Genomic DNA, 11,925 nt, shown 5'->3' with positions numbered 1-11,925 from the left:
GTCTCACTGGGTCTTCTTTGAGGGCAGGAGGGACATTGTTTCCTCGTGTCCAAGCGATGTTGTTTTGTCCTACACCCATGCGTATGGACAAGAACAATGTCGAGCATTCGCTAATTGAGATCATTCCCAAAGCCTGGCTCAATCCATTATCTTTTTCTCAACATATACATTTTCCCCAGGGACCACAGACACCGCTTTGCGTCCCTTGTGGCGAAGGCCGCGGGGCTGGCGGCGGGCGCCCCACTGGTGGTCACGGGCGAATTCAATGCTCCACGCCGCAAGTGGGCTACCCGTCCTTCACCGCGAAGGGGAGTGACCTCTGGCAAATGGCGCCGAACACGCGGTCCGTACGTCCTCGTGTTCACGCCCTCAAGGCGTAACCTGCCCGAGAACTTGGGTAGCGGTTACTTCGTCTTGGGCACCTCCTCCTAGGTGTCCAGCAGCCCCTCGCGTGAATTTAGGGCCACGGATTGGACCTGTTCCGCACAATCAGAGAAAGAAGGCGCACAACCCGCAGATTTTAAATACTGGTTGCCGCAATTGAAAAGGGACGTGGAGACCACCACCAATACAGTCCACACGGACGTCTAGGTGAAGAGTATGGAAGTCGTCTCGCCCACCTCCTCGAAGCGAAGGCCGCTCTCCTAGCCAGGTGGGAGGGGCAATGGCTCAAACGTAGACTCCGTATGAGAGCTGAACTCAATCGCACCATTAGGAACATTGCTGCGCGCTTGCTAAGCAGCAGTGCGACAAGCTTTGCAACTCGGTCGACGAGCAAATGCGCACGGGAGACAAGTGGACCTCGTGAAGCAGCTCCGAGAGGAGTCGGCCTCCAAGTCCAACCAGACACTAGATACAGGAAGGGATTTTCACGAAGCCTAACGGGAGGGCTCCACGGCGCACGACATGTTATGGCCGACATATACCTGCCAGTGGTTCCTTCCAGGGGACGCGGACAACACCCGCTACCGGGCCTCCAGAGTGAGGACCTCGATGCTCATTTCTCTAAAATCGAGGTCTGGAAGGGCTTTTCAACCTTAATGGCAGATACGGCATTTCGAAGAGGCTGCTTTGCAACCTGGACAAAAATACCTTAAGACGATACCAATCGCGTGTGGGACACGCGTGGTGCCCCGTATGATTGGAAGCTAGCGTCAGTAATTCTTTTCCCAAAGCCAGGTCGAACACCCGGCCAAACAACCTGCGACCTATCTCGCTCACTTCGTGCGTCGGAAGAGTCGCGAAATACGTCATTCACAACCGGATATCAAGTCATATGAGGAACGCTAACTCTTCACCTTCAACATGATGGGATTTCGCCCTTCCTTGTCCATTCAGGATGTCATGAAACTCATTAAGCATCAGATAATCGATAGAGACACCAGAGACGCCAGGGGTATCCTGGCGCTGGACCTTGAAAAGGCCTTCGATAACGTTTCACATAAGCATGTCCTCGATTCCATTTTGGACATGGGCCTTGGCTGCAAGTTTCACGGTTTCGTCACTTCGTTCGGGGCAGGCGCGCCACCCTCAGGGCGGGCGAGGTAACGTCCGATTCCTTCGAGCAGGGGGCGAGGCAACTCCTAAGGGGTGGGTAATCTCACCACTTCTCTTCAACATCGCCATGCGCGGCCTCTCCGCCCGCTTCTCTGAAGTGGACGGCGTTAATGGCGCTCTCTACGCCGATGACATCACAATGTGGTGCAACAGCGGCAGTGAAGGCAGGCCCGAAAAATTTAGAGCTAAAGAGCCACTAAACAACCCCACAGTCTAAAATTTGTGACAACTGCAGCCTTGTACATTGTGAACATGTTCCCATAAGAATCTTTTGATTAAGTGGTGTAATAATGAAGCCACAAGAATAAAAAACATTCCGCTGATTTCAGTTTCTCTCGCTCAGCCCCACCCGTGAAGAGGGGCTTGCTCAATGTGCCACTGTGCCAAGCGGGTGCGGTGAGAGAGCGCAGTTTAGAGCACTGGCAAGATAAACAAAATCGCAACACTTGTGACAACCACAGACCCCGGACTGCATCATCGCAGAGCCAATATGCCGTTCCATATTGCATAGGACTATTCGACAGTCAGCGCTACTTAACTTTGGTCATAGGTATCATTACACCACTTCGCTAGCAAAGAGGACTGGTCAAGCGTTGAAGAGGAGGCGCGGTTATTGTTTTCAGACGTGTCTGATTGCTGCGGCCCTGTGTACGAATTAGCGAACTTGCCTGGGAGGTGCAAAAAAAGAGGTCAGAGCCCGCTTCATCATCATCACATCATCATCATCAGCCTATGCCCACTGCAGGGCAAAGGCCTCTCCCATGTTCCGCCAATCAACCCGTCCTGTGCTTTCTGCTGCCACGTTGTACCTACAAACTTCTTAATCTCATCTACCCACCTAATTTTCTGTCTCCCCCTCACGCGTTTGCCATCTCTTCGAATCCAGTCAGTTACCTTAATGACCGCCGGTTATCCTGCCGACGTGCTACGTGCCCGGTCCATATCCATTTGTTCTTCTTAATTTCAACTATGATATCCCTACCCCCGTTTGCTCCCTGACCCACTCTGCTCTCTTCCTGTCTCTTAAGGTTACACCTATCATTTCCTTTCCATCGCTCGCTGCGTCGTCTCAATTTAAGTTGAACCCTCTTTGTAAGTCTCCAGGTTTCTACTCCGTAGGTAAGTACCGGTAAGATGCAGCTGTTATATACCTTCCTCTGAGATATAGTGGTTGACTACTATTCATGATTTGATAATGCTTACCGAATTAGCCCCATCCCATCCTTATTCTTCTAGTTTTCACTCTCATGGTTCGGCTCCGCGGTTACTACCTGTCCTAAGTAGACGTACTCCTTTACAACTTCCAGTGTCCCGCCACCTATCGCAAAGCGAGGTTCTCTGTTAAGATTGTTCCACATTACTTTAGTTTTATGCATATTATTTCAGTCCTACTCTTGTACTTTCCTTATCCAGTCAGTATCATGAGCTGTAATTCGTCTCCCGCGTTACCCATCAATGCAATGTCATCAGCGAATCACAGGTTATTTAGATACTCTCCATTACCTCTTATTCCTAATTCTTCCCAATCTGGGGCCCTGAAACCTCCTGCGAACACGCGGTGAATAGCATTGGAGAGATCGTGTCTCCCTGTCGTACGCCCTTCTTTATTGGATTCTGTCGCTTTCTTTATGAAGGACTATAGTGGCTGTGGATGCGCTGTAGATTTCTTCCATTATGTTTATATAGGCTTCGTCGATGCCCTGATTCCGCAGTCCCTGCATGACTGCTGATGTCTCCACCGAATCAAATTCCTTCTCGTAATCTATGAAGGCTATGTATAGGGGTTGGTTGTTTCCGCGCATTTCTCTATCACCTGATTGATAGTATGAATATGTGTATTGTTGAGAAGCCTGTACGAAATCCTGCCTGGTCCCTTGGTGATTGAACTCTAATGTCGTTGATTGAACTCTAAGAGCCCGCTTGCTGGCCCTTTAAGAGAGCGTAAACATAAACAGCAAAAAGTACACTTGTAGACATATCACTATATGTGTTATAAAAAAAACAGGCAATTAACATGCTCAATCCATGCAGCATAGAGATGTCTCAGACATTTGCAAGAACATTACTATGGCGGCTGCATATTTGTGTATGCCAGAAGCAGCAGGCACGTGGCTTCCATGAATTTGACCCGTTCGTTGAAGGGAAACTGCTGCTCACATCCTTGTAGCACTGCTTTTTGAAGATGCTTCCTGCGATAACAAAATGAGCACAACACAATTATGGTCTGCAAACATCCACAGATGACCTACATTCCTGCCCTTTCTGATTAAATTCAGCTCTACACTAAACACTGACACAGCAGCGTTCTACATTACAGGGCATCATACTGCTTTCCCTGGCCTGGTTTTAGTAAAGTAATTGTTTTCACCCATAACAAAATGTAGCACTAGTAAAGCGTCGGTTGGGGAAGGTACAGTCGTAAAGTAGGTAAAAAATGACCAATATGAAAAAAAAAACGATGGCTACTTTCACATGAGAATAAGAATTCTCATAATTCCTGTAATGTCAGACACCAAATGGTGTAATTGAGCAAGTTTTGACTTTAAGGTATCACAAAAGAATGCCCTTTTGGAAAGTGGGATATGCAGAGTGAACTCTGATGTTGAAATTGGCTGCCTCTACTGGCTGTATAGCAGCAAGTGCATTGCTAAAGCTGCTTGAATGCATTTAACAAGCCTGTGTCATGGTATTGACAGATGGAGAGAGAAGACAAACCGATTTGTTCTCACTTAGCTGCCATGAAATCAAAATGTTGCTTCAGGTGAGGTTTCCTTTTATGCAGATTGCAAAACGCACATGCACGAACTTGGTGGCTGCGCCATACCACAGTAAACGTGATCGACATCTGCTCCAACTGCTTGAGCAGCTGAAAAGTGCTAAATTACACAATCAGCTGTACAACGTACACATTACGTAAATTCTAGCACTGGCAACCTTTCGCACCTCATACTAGCCTATGGACTTGTGCTCCTTGATGCTGCCAGCTGCATTCACTGTTTTATTTCTAGCATGCATAGCACGTGCACACAAAGTGCTCAATAATTGTGGGAAGCAGAGTACGTGGTCCGAGGCAATAATAATATTCATTGACAAGAATTCCACACATCACTAAAGCCTGTTGTTTAGCATAATTGATAAAATGTGCAGGTAAATGTACACAGCAAATTCAGTAATTGGCCTTGAAGCATTGCAGAGGATAGGTTGAAGCTTTGCAGAAACAAACCGTAGCAGTAAAGCCTGTCCCACACTGCAATCATGAAGTTATAAATTTTAAAGTGGGCCGCTGTATTCTTCAGGCACCATGCATTGCATTTATGAAAAAGCTAACATCCCTGTACAACAATGCGTGCTGCAAGAAGTCATGAACCTTAATATTTTGGCACAATGCCATTTCCCCGTACCACGTTTTACAGAAAGGCAACATTTGTCTTTACACACTAAGCCATGTTCCCAGGCAAAATGCACTGTCCATGATGACAAAGACATAAAGTACGCTCTTCTGTAGTTTAGCTGGTTTACTGGAAGTAAAAACTATGGTAACGCTATCCTAATGGAACTGGCTTGTAAGAGCCTTCTCGCTGCTGTTTACGCGAAGTAATTTCACCTTGGTGGAACGTCACAAGAGTAAGTGGCACATAATAATGAGTGCGAGAACACAGTAACCGGATGTGCAAAGACTACCAGTTATGCTCATTGGTGAAACTATTGGGCTCTTCCCCCGAATAAACCAGTTGGAAATACCCCTCTTGCATGAATAAACTTAATTTGGTTGCTGGCATACATCATGTTGTTACTCTGCACTTCTGTCTCATTTATCTAGCACTCATTGTTTCGACATGCCTAGCTCAAAACAAGATTCTTCTTTAATAAATGGAACTTTGTACATTACCCTTTACGTTGGCTACAGATGCTCATTTATTCTGCCTAAATAAGCACCTCCAATGGCATACTTGCCTCAGCCACCTTCTGGACTGCATGGTCAGCACTCCACTGTTTATCGTGACACTGCTGTTTGCTACCTGCAGTACGTTGCGAAAAACTTAAGCATTCAAAAAAAAAAGAAAAGCCGAAGCAGGTGTGCCAGCAGCACCTTGCCCTTTGAGGAGGGAGAAGAGCTCTGATAAATGGCTAATTCAAGACAAACGTATTTCTTCACAGGCTATTATTATGCGATGAGAGCTGGGACTTAACACAAGGACCCACATATAGTACTGAAAGCAATTGAAAATTCAGCTGAAAGTACGGCTTGTCAAATTAGGTCAACGTGCATAAAGGACAAAAATGGGCAAACCACTGAACAAAATACAGCGTCACGCTGCAGAAATTGCATTTTTAGCAAATATGCGCTTTCTATTGCTCGAAAGATGATAATCTATGTCCAAGAATGCTAACCTAAACGCTTTTGAGGGTCACGTTACTTCCCGACAGATAAAATGCATGCCTAAAGAAGACATCCCTAGATACACTTTATTCCTCCCACTGTACCGATTCACGATTCATCGCACACACGGTGGCTGAAGATTGTTCTTCAGAGCTCATGCGAAAGAACTGAATTCGGTTTCACGGCGGTACTCCAAGTAAGTTGACAAGAGACATGCATAAGACGCATGATATTGGTGCGCCTCGCAAACGTTGTCTCATTTCATAAATAGTTAACGCATAGCAGTGCGTGTAACCGAGCTAATTGCCAAAATTTTATAACACTACCGACTATACGTTCTTGGCAAATGTCATGCACGAGCACAATCCACACAACTACAACTACATACAGTACCAACACGTTATGCGATTTTCTTCGGTGACAACGCGTACTCCAATAAGAACAACTCACAATGTATACGAAACGTAACGTTCGATATCACTTACCTCTGGCAAGAAAGCACGCTGGCAGCGTACACTGCAGGTTGACCGCCGGTTTTCAAGCGATGCGCCAAGAGAGGAATGGCTAAGCTACACGCACGCCGCCGTCCCTGAGCGTCAAGGCATTTTCCAAGGCCACAGAGTGCGTCGTCGAGAAACGATTGCGGCGCTGCTACTCACTGACATGTAGTATTGCCTCGATGTGAGCGCACAAAACGCGCATCAAGGCACCCTACTGACGTACGGAAACATTTGAAGAAGGTGTTCTTCAAAACTGTGAATCGCGTACGTAGTACGTCGATAAACACTGAACAAAGAAGTCGTACACTGGAGTCGCACGGCCGGCATCTGGTGACTATTTACCGGGAACGGCGTATTGTAGTGCGTGATGAACTTGCCCTTACGTCAGTAACCACTACATACAACACACAATGCGAGGCGGCGTGGTAAAATTCGACCGTATGAACAAAACTCGGCATGACGAAACACACACGAACGCAGAAATTTCGGGGCTAGAAAGGTTTGCCTGTTTGCCTAGTGTCGTGAGCGAGACAGCGCTCCGGCCAGGCGAAAATAGTTTGTGATACTGCTTGCAGAGGGCGCGGCTGCTTGCTTGCGTGCTCACGCGCTGCGTCCGCCTGCGCCCTGTGGAGTTTCTCGTTGAAACCAAGCTTTGTAGTTGCGGTATAAGCTCGTTGTGTACGTCACACATTGAGGTGATAAATTCTAAACGAAGAAAAAAAACCTGGAGGCTGTGCGGGCAGGTTAGCTTCTTCTGAACGGCAAATGCTGGTTACATATAGAGCGTAGGGAACAGAGATGTACTCGTAAGAGATTCGGGGTTTCCGATCTAGTTTAATAACGTTATTTCTCACGCAGTTATGTTTGAGTACAATGATTGAAATAGTCATAAACAATTATAGTGATTACATGGAGGAAAAAAATACAATAAACAGTGAGGGAGACGCTAAGACAGATATTCTGGCGCGGACTGTGAGTAAACATTGAAAGGAAAAGACAGGTGCACATCAATAAAAAATAATTAATTAAAAGTAAGAATCAGCGAACAGTCAAAATTTATGTACACGTGAATGACCTCCCTTGATGTTTCACGCCCACTCCTGCAGGCATACTGGATCCGTAGAAGCTCTCAATAGCAATCGATGGCTTTTCTTTGCACGACTTCTTTCGCATAACGTTATGGAACAAGTTATCTTTTCCTTTTTAGGCATGTTGCGCTGGAGCGGCTAGAAAGATTTGCACTTGCACGCGAGCATGCACGAACCTCTCAGCACGCAGCTCGGAATTAAATTGCAACAACCTCCGAAATTTCAGGGTCGGATCCAAGTGGAGCAGGGTACCGGTGCCCTTACGCCCTCCCCCTTTACGCCCTCCCCCTCCCCCTACATATAGCGCGTAGGGAACAGAGATGTACTCGTAAGAGATTCGGGGTTTCCGATCTAGTTTAATAACGTTATTTTTCGCGCAGTTATGTTTGAGTACAATGATTGAAATAATCATAAACAATTATAGTGATTACATGAAGGAGAAAAATACAATAAACAGTGAAGGAGACGCTAAGACAGATATTCTGGCGCGGATTGTGAGTAAACATTGAAAGGAAAAGAAAGGTGCACATCAATAAAAAATAATTAATTAAAAGTAAGAATCAGCGAACAGTCAAAATTTATGTACACGTGAATGACCTCCCTTGATGTTTCACGCCCCCTCTTGCAGGCATACTGGATCCGTAGAAGCTCTCAATAGCAATCGATGGCTTTTCTTTGCACGACTTCTTTCGCATAACGTTATGGAACAAGGTATCTTTTCCTTTTTAGGCATGTTGCGCAGGAGCGGCTAGAAAGATTTGCATTTGCACGCGAGCATGCACGAACCCCTCAGCACGCAGCTCGGAATTAAATTGCAACAACCTCCGAAATTTCAGGGTCGGATCCAAGTGGAACAGGGTACCGGTGCCCTTACGCCCTCCCCCTTTAATTTCCGTTAGCAAAGGATATGCATATATGGGAATTTTTTTGCTTGCGAAATTTTTTTCCCGCCTTTACTAGCTCACTACCCCCCTCCTCTCCTCTGATGGTCGATGCTTCAGCTGGTAATTAAAGGCTGGAATGATCGATGAGTAAGTGTTTAGGCACAAAGCAACAAGAAAGAAAGAAAGTGGATAAGCAACGTGCCGCACCATTTTTTGCTACATTAAAGCTGCCTATACCATCGTTTTTGGAAAGGGACCCGCCTCGTTGTACCCCTACTGCCTCCTACACACAAAGCACCAGCAACGAGATTCTTTGAAGACGACCCTGCTGCCAAGTGTATGTCATATGACTGACTAAATGCGTAGGAATAGAGAAAGCAAAAAAAAATTCACAGCATATCCACGGAGTGAATGATGATGAGTGGGCGAAGCTGCGGAGGTTCATCGGTAAACCGTGAATCTTCCGTGAATTCTGCCCAGTCGTTCATCACCGGCGTGAGATCGGGCGCGTTTATACTAAAGGTTCGATGAGAGTTATGACGACTTGCAGCTCACTTTAATTTTACATGTACGCTGTGAATTTTCATTGTTTAATCACGCACAGGAGAAATCGCACACACGCACTACCTTGGAGGTCAAAATCCAAGGCCTATATATACGGGGCTGGTCAGTGAACGGTTGTGCAGCGCGAGCGGTCGGTTTTTTCAATCAAGACTCTGCCGCGACGCTGCCTGCGTCGGCGCTGCTGCACCGCGAGGCAAGATAGGGGGGGGGGGGGACCGTAGGGGAGGAGAAAGAGGGGGAAGCGTAGGAGAGGAGTGGGCGATACATATCCACGTACTGTACGGGATATCCGTTTACGCCGGACAACGGAGACGTGACAAGGTTAGTCTAAGAGGAGCTACGCCCCTAAAAAATTGGCCGCGTATCTGCGTGCTTCGCTGCAAATGTCGTCTAAAGACGATAGAAGAGGCGCTGCGTGAGATATGGACGCCATCTGGCAATACGTCGGGAAACATGAGTGCTGTGTTGCGGGCTGGTAGTCCCGGTGCAGCAGCAGGCGAAGACCGGCGGTGACCAACGCGACCGGCGGGGACGCCAGCCAGCCCGAACACGCGGTTTGGCGCGAAGCGCTGAAGCAGAAGAAACGTCCGCACTCAACGAGTACTCTCCCACACACTATTTTATTTACACGTCGCCTGGGTAAAACAGGAATTGCAGAGCGGCGCCCCATGGCATTCCTACAGTGCAATACAGAACCGAAACCGAAACACAACAATGAGCTCGTGCAGAGGGCAACTGAGGAAGGCAGTTTCAGCGCAGCTTAAGAAACTAGGGTCTTTAGAATTACGTATGTATGCATTTTTCTATTAAAGGAACACACCACCTAATACTTAAACTAGTGATGTTGCGCCTCAGATATGCGTGATATTTACTTTTTGATCGACAACTTCACAAGTAATGAACAGCCATACCAGTTCAAGATGGCTGGCCCTTGGGCAAGTGGTTCAACTTTGGCCGAGTGGCTGCATCGAGTGACGTGCCGACAAACAGAAAGACATTTCTGCGCGCTGCCCCAATTGCCGGGCGGACGAATCGGCCCACCACGCAATGTTTGAGTGTCTAGCAGCCAAGCCCGTCTGGCGCCTGGTGGCGAAAGATTTTAAGATCCGCCCCCCTCCGTCGCTCGATCGTAACAGGGGCGCTTTCGCCAAACTGGTGATTGCGTGCACCTTATTTGTTATTTGGAAAAGGCGGTGCGTGGCAGAGGGGAAGAAAACACCTGTTAGGGCAGCCTACCCCGCGGTTTCTCGTATAAGGCTGATGGTGTGGAAGCACCTTTCAGAGCAACTAGAGGCCAGCGGCGGCCCACCCATCGTGCCACCCCCCCCCCCCCCCCGCTACTTTTTTTTAGCGGTACTGTTTTGAGAGGATGCCACGCGAATTGTGATAACTTACCTCCATTGTTTGGGTGAGCTCGCGCTAGCTAGGCGACCCCCCCCCCCGGCCCCGGAACGTGACAGGTTCCGCGAATAAGCATTGTATAAATTGCCCCCGCCTCCCCCGGCCTCTACTCAGACTTGTACACGATATGTAGTGTTGCACGCAGCGCAAGCACGCGAGAGCGCTCTTTGCGGGGGCGCGTGCACAGGTTTCCTCGTTAGCCCGCGTATGAACAGGCCAGGTGCGTGGCCCGGTGTATATTTGGTTCCTAGACAGAGCCTTAAACATTGTATAATGTGTTAATTCACGGCTCTGTTTAATTACTCTGCGATGATGTAGCGCAGAGTGTTCTCCGATTTTGGTTGTACCCACAACACGTAGGTTGTACACGAAGTATCTGTGTATATATATGTAGGCCCCACAAGAGAGATGTCATGTTACAGCCCCACAAGAGAGATTGTAACACCGTGACCATGGGAAAAATAAAATTCTCTTTGTACCAAAATGTCTCCGTTGAAGTATCCCAAGAAAGACTATCGTCTTTAAAAGTCTCATGCCGGCGCGAGTCTCGTGCACCATCTCATGCACCGTCTCAGAGTTCGAGGGCATAGAGCGCGCTCCTTAATCACGCACCGTAAGTCACTGTTTACCCATTTTCTGATAGCTCACAGCGCCAAAGGGACGACGACGAAGTACGAAGAAGGCGACGACAGGATCGCTTACTCAAAACTTGAAAGGAACGGCATGAATGCATACAATACAAAAGTCAACCACGCCTTAGCGGAGCGACTGCGCGTGGGCAGCAGTCATCCAAGCGATGTCAAGAAGCCAGAACACGTAGACCTTATGCGTGCGTCCAGAGAACAAACAGACAAAACTAAAGGAGATGCAAAGGAAATTTTTTCCCGCGGTAATGAGGGTGACAATCTCAAGTTTAAAAATTGCAACTCTTTTTCGCTAAGGGCAACATAGGGATGGCATTTGCGCCTATCCCCTCTCTGTTAATGTTCATACCTTCCATTATCTCCCTCGTGTTCTGATGTTTGTGCCGGAAGAAACAATCTGTTTCCGCACCATCGGCTGGCAGGGGCGTAGCCAAGGGGGGGGGGGGGGGGTTGAGGGGTTCGACGCCCACCACCCGAAATTTTTCAGTTTAGCCTGCATATATATATACACGCACACATACAAACGCACGCACGAACATACATAAATTATGGTTGAATCCCCCCCCCCCCCCCGAAAAAAATTTCTGGCTACGCCCCTGTCGGCTGGCATCTAGAATCCTTGCACTTCGCATGCGATTTGCCACCACGGGTTAAGCCCGGGAGTCGCGCCAGTTTCCCTCCATTCGGCTAGCGTCTTCAAGAGAAAGGGGGATGTCTCAAGGCTGAATAGACCTCTTTCAAGCACACGAGTGCCACAAAAGGGCGCGCAACCACTGATGGGAAAAGTGTGTACGCCACAGCAGTCGCCGCGACGAGCGCTTGGGCCTCAAGCTTTAGCTTTCCGTCTGCGCCGTGCCAGCACTTCTCAAATCAAGTGAATGTGACAAGGTGTAACATATTACTGCG

The sequence above is a fragment of the Rhipicephalus sanguineus genome, chromosome 1 (genome assembly GCF_013339695.2).
Source record: "Rhipicephalus sanguineus isolate Rsan-2018 chromosome 1, BIME_Rsan_1.4, whole genome shotgun sequence".
NCBI lineage: Eukaryota > Metazoa > Arthropoda > Arachnida > Ixodida > Ixodidae > Rhipicephalus > Rhipicephalus sanguineus.
Note: the sequence above shows the minus strand (reverse complement) of the source record.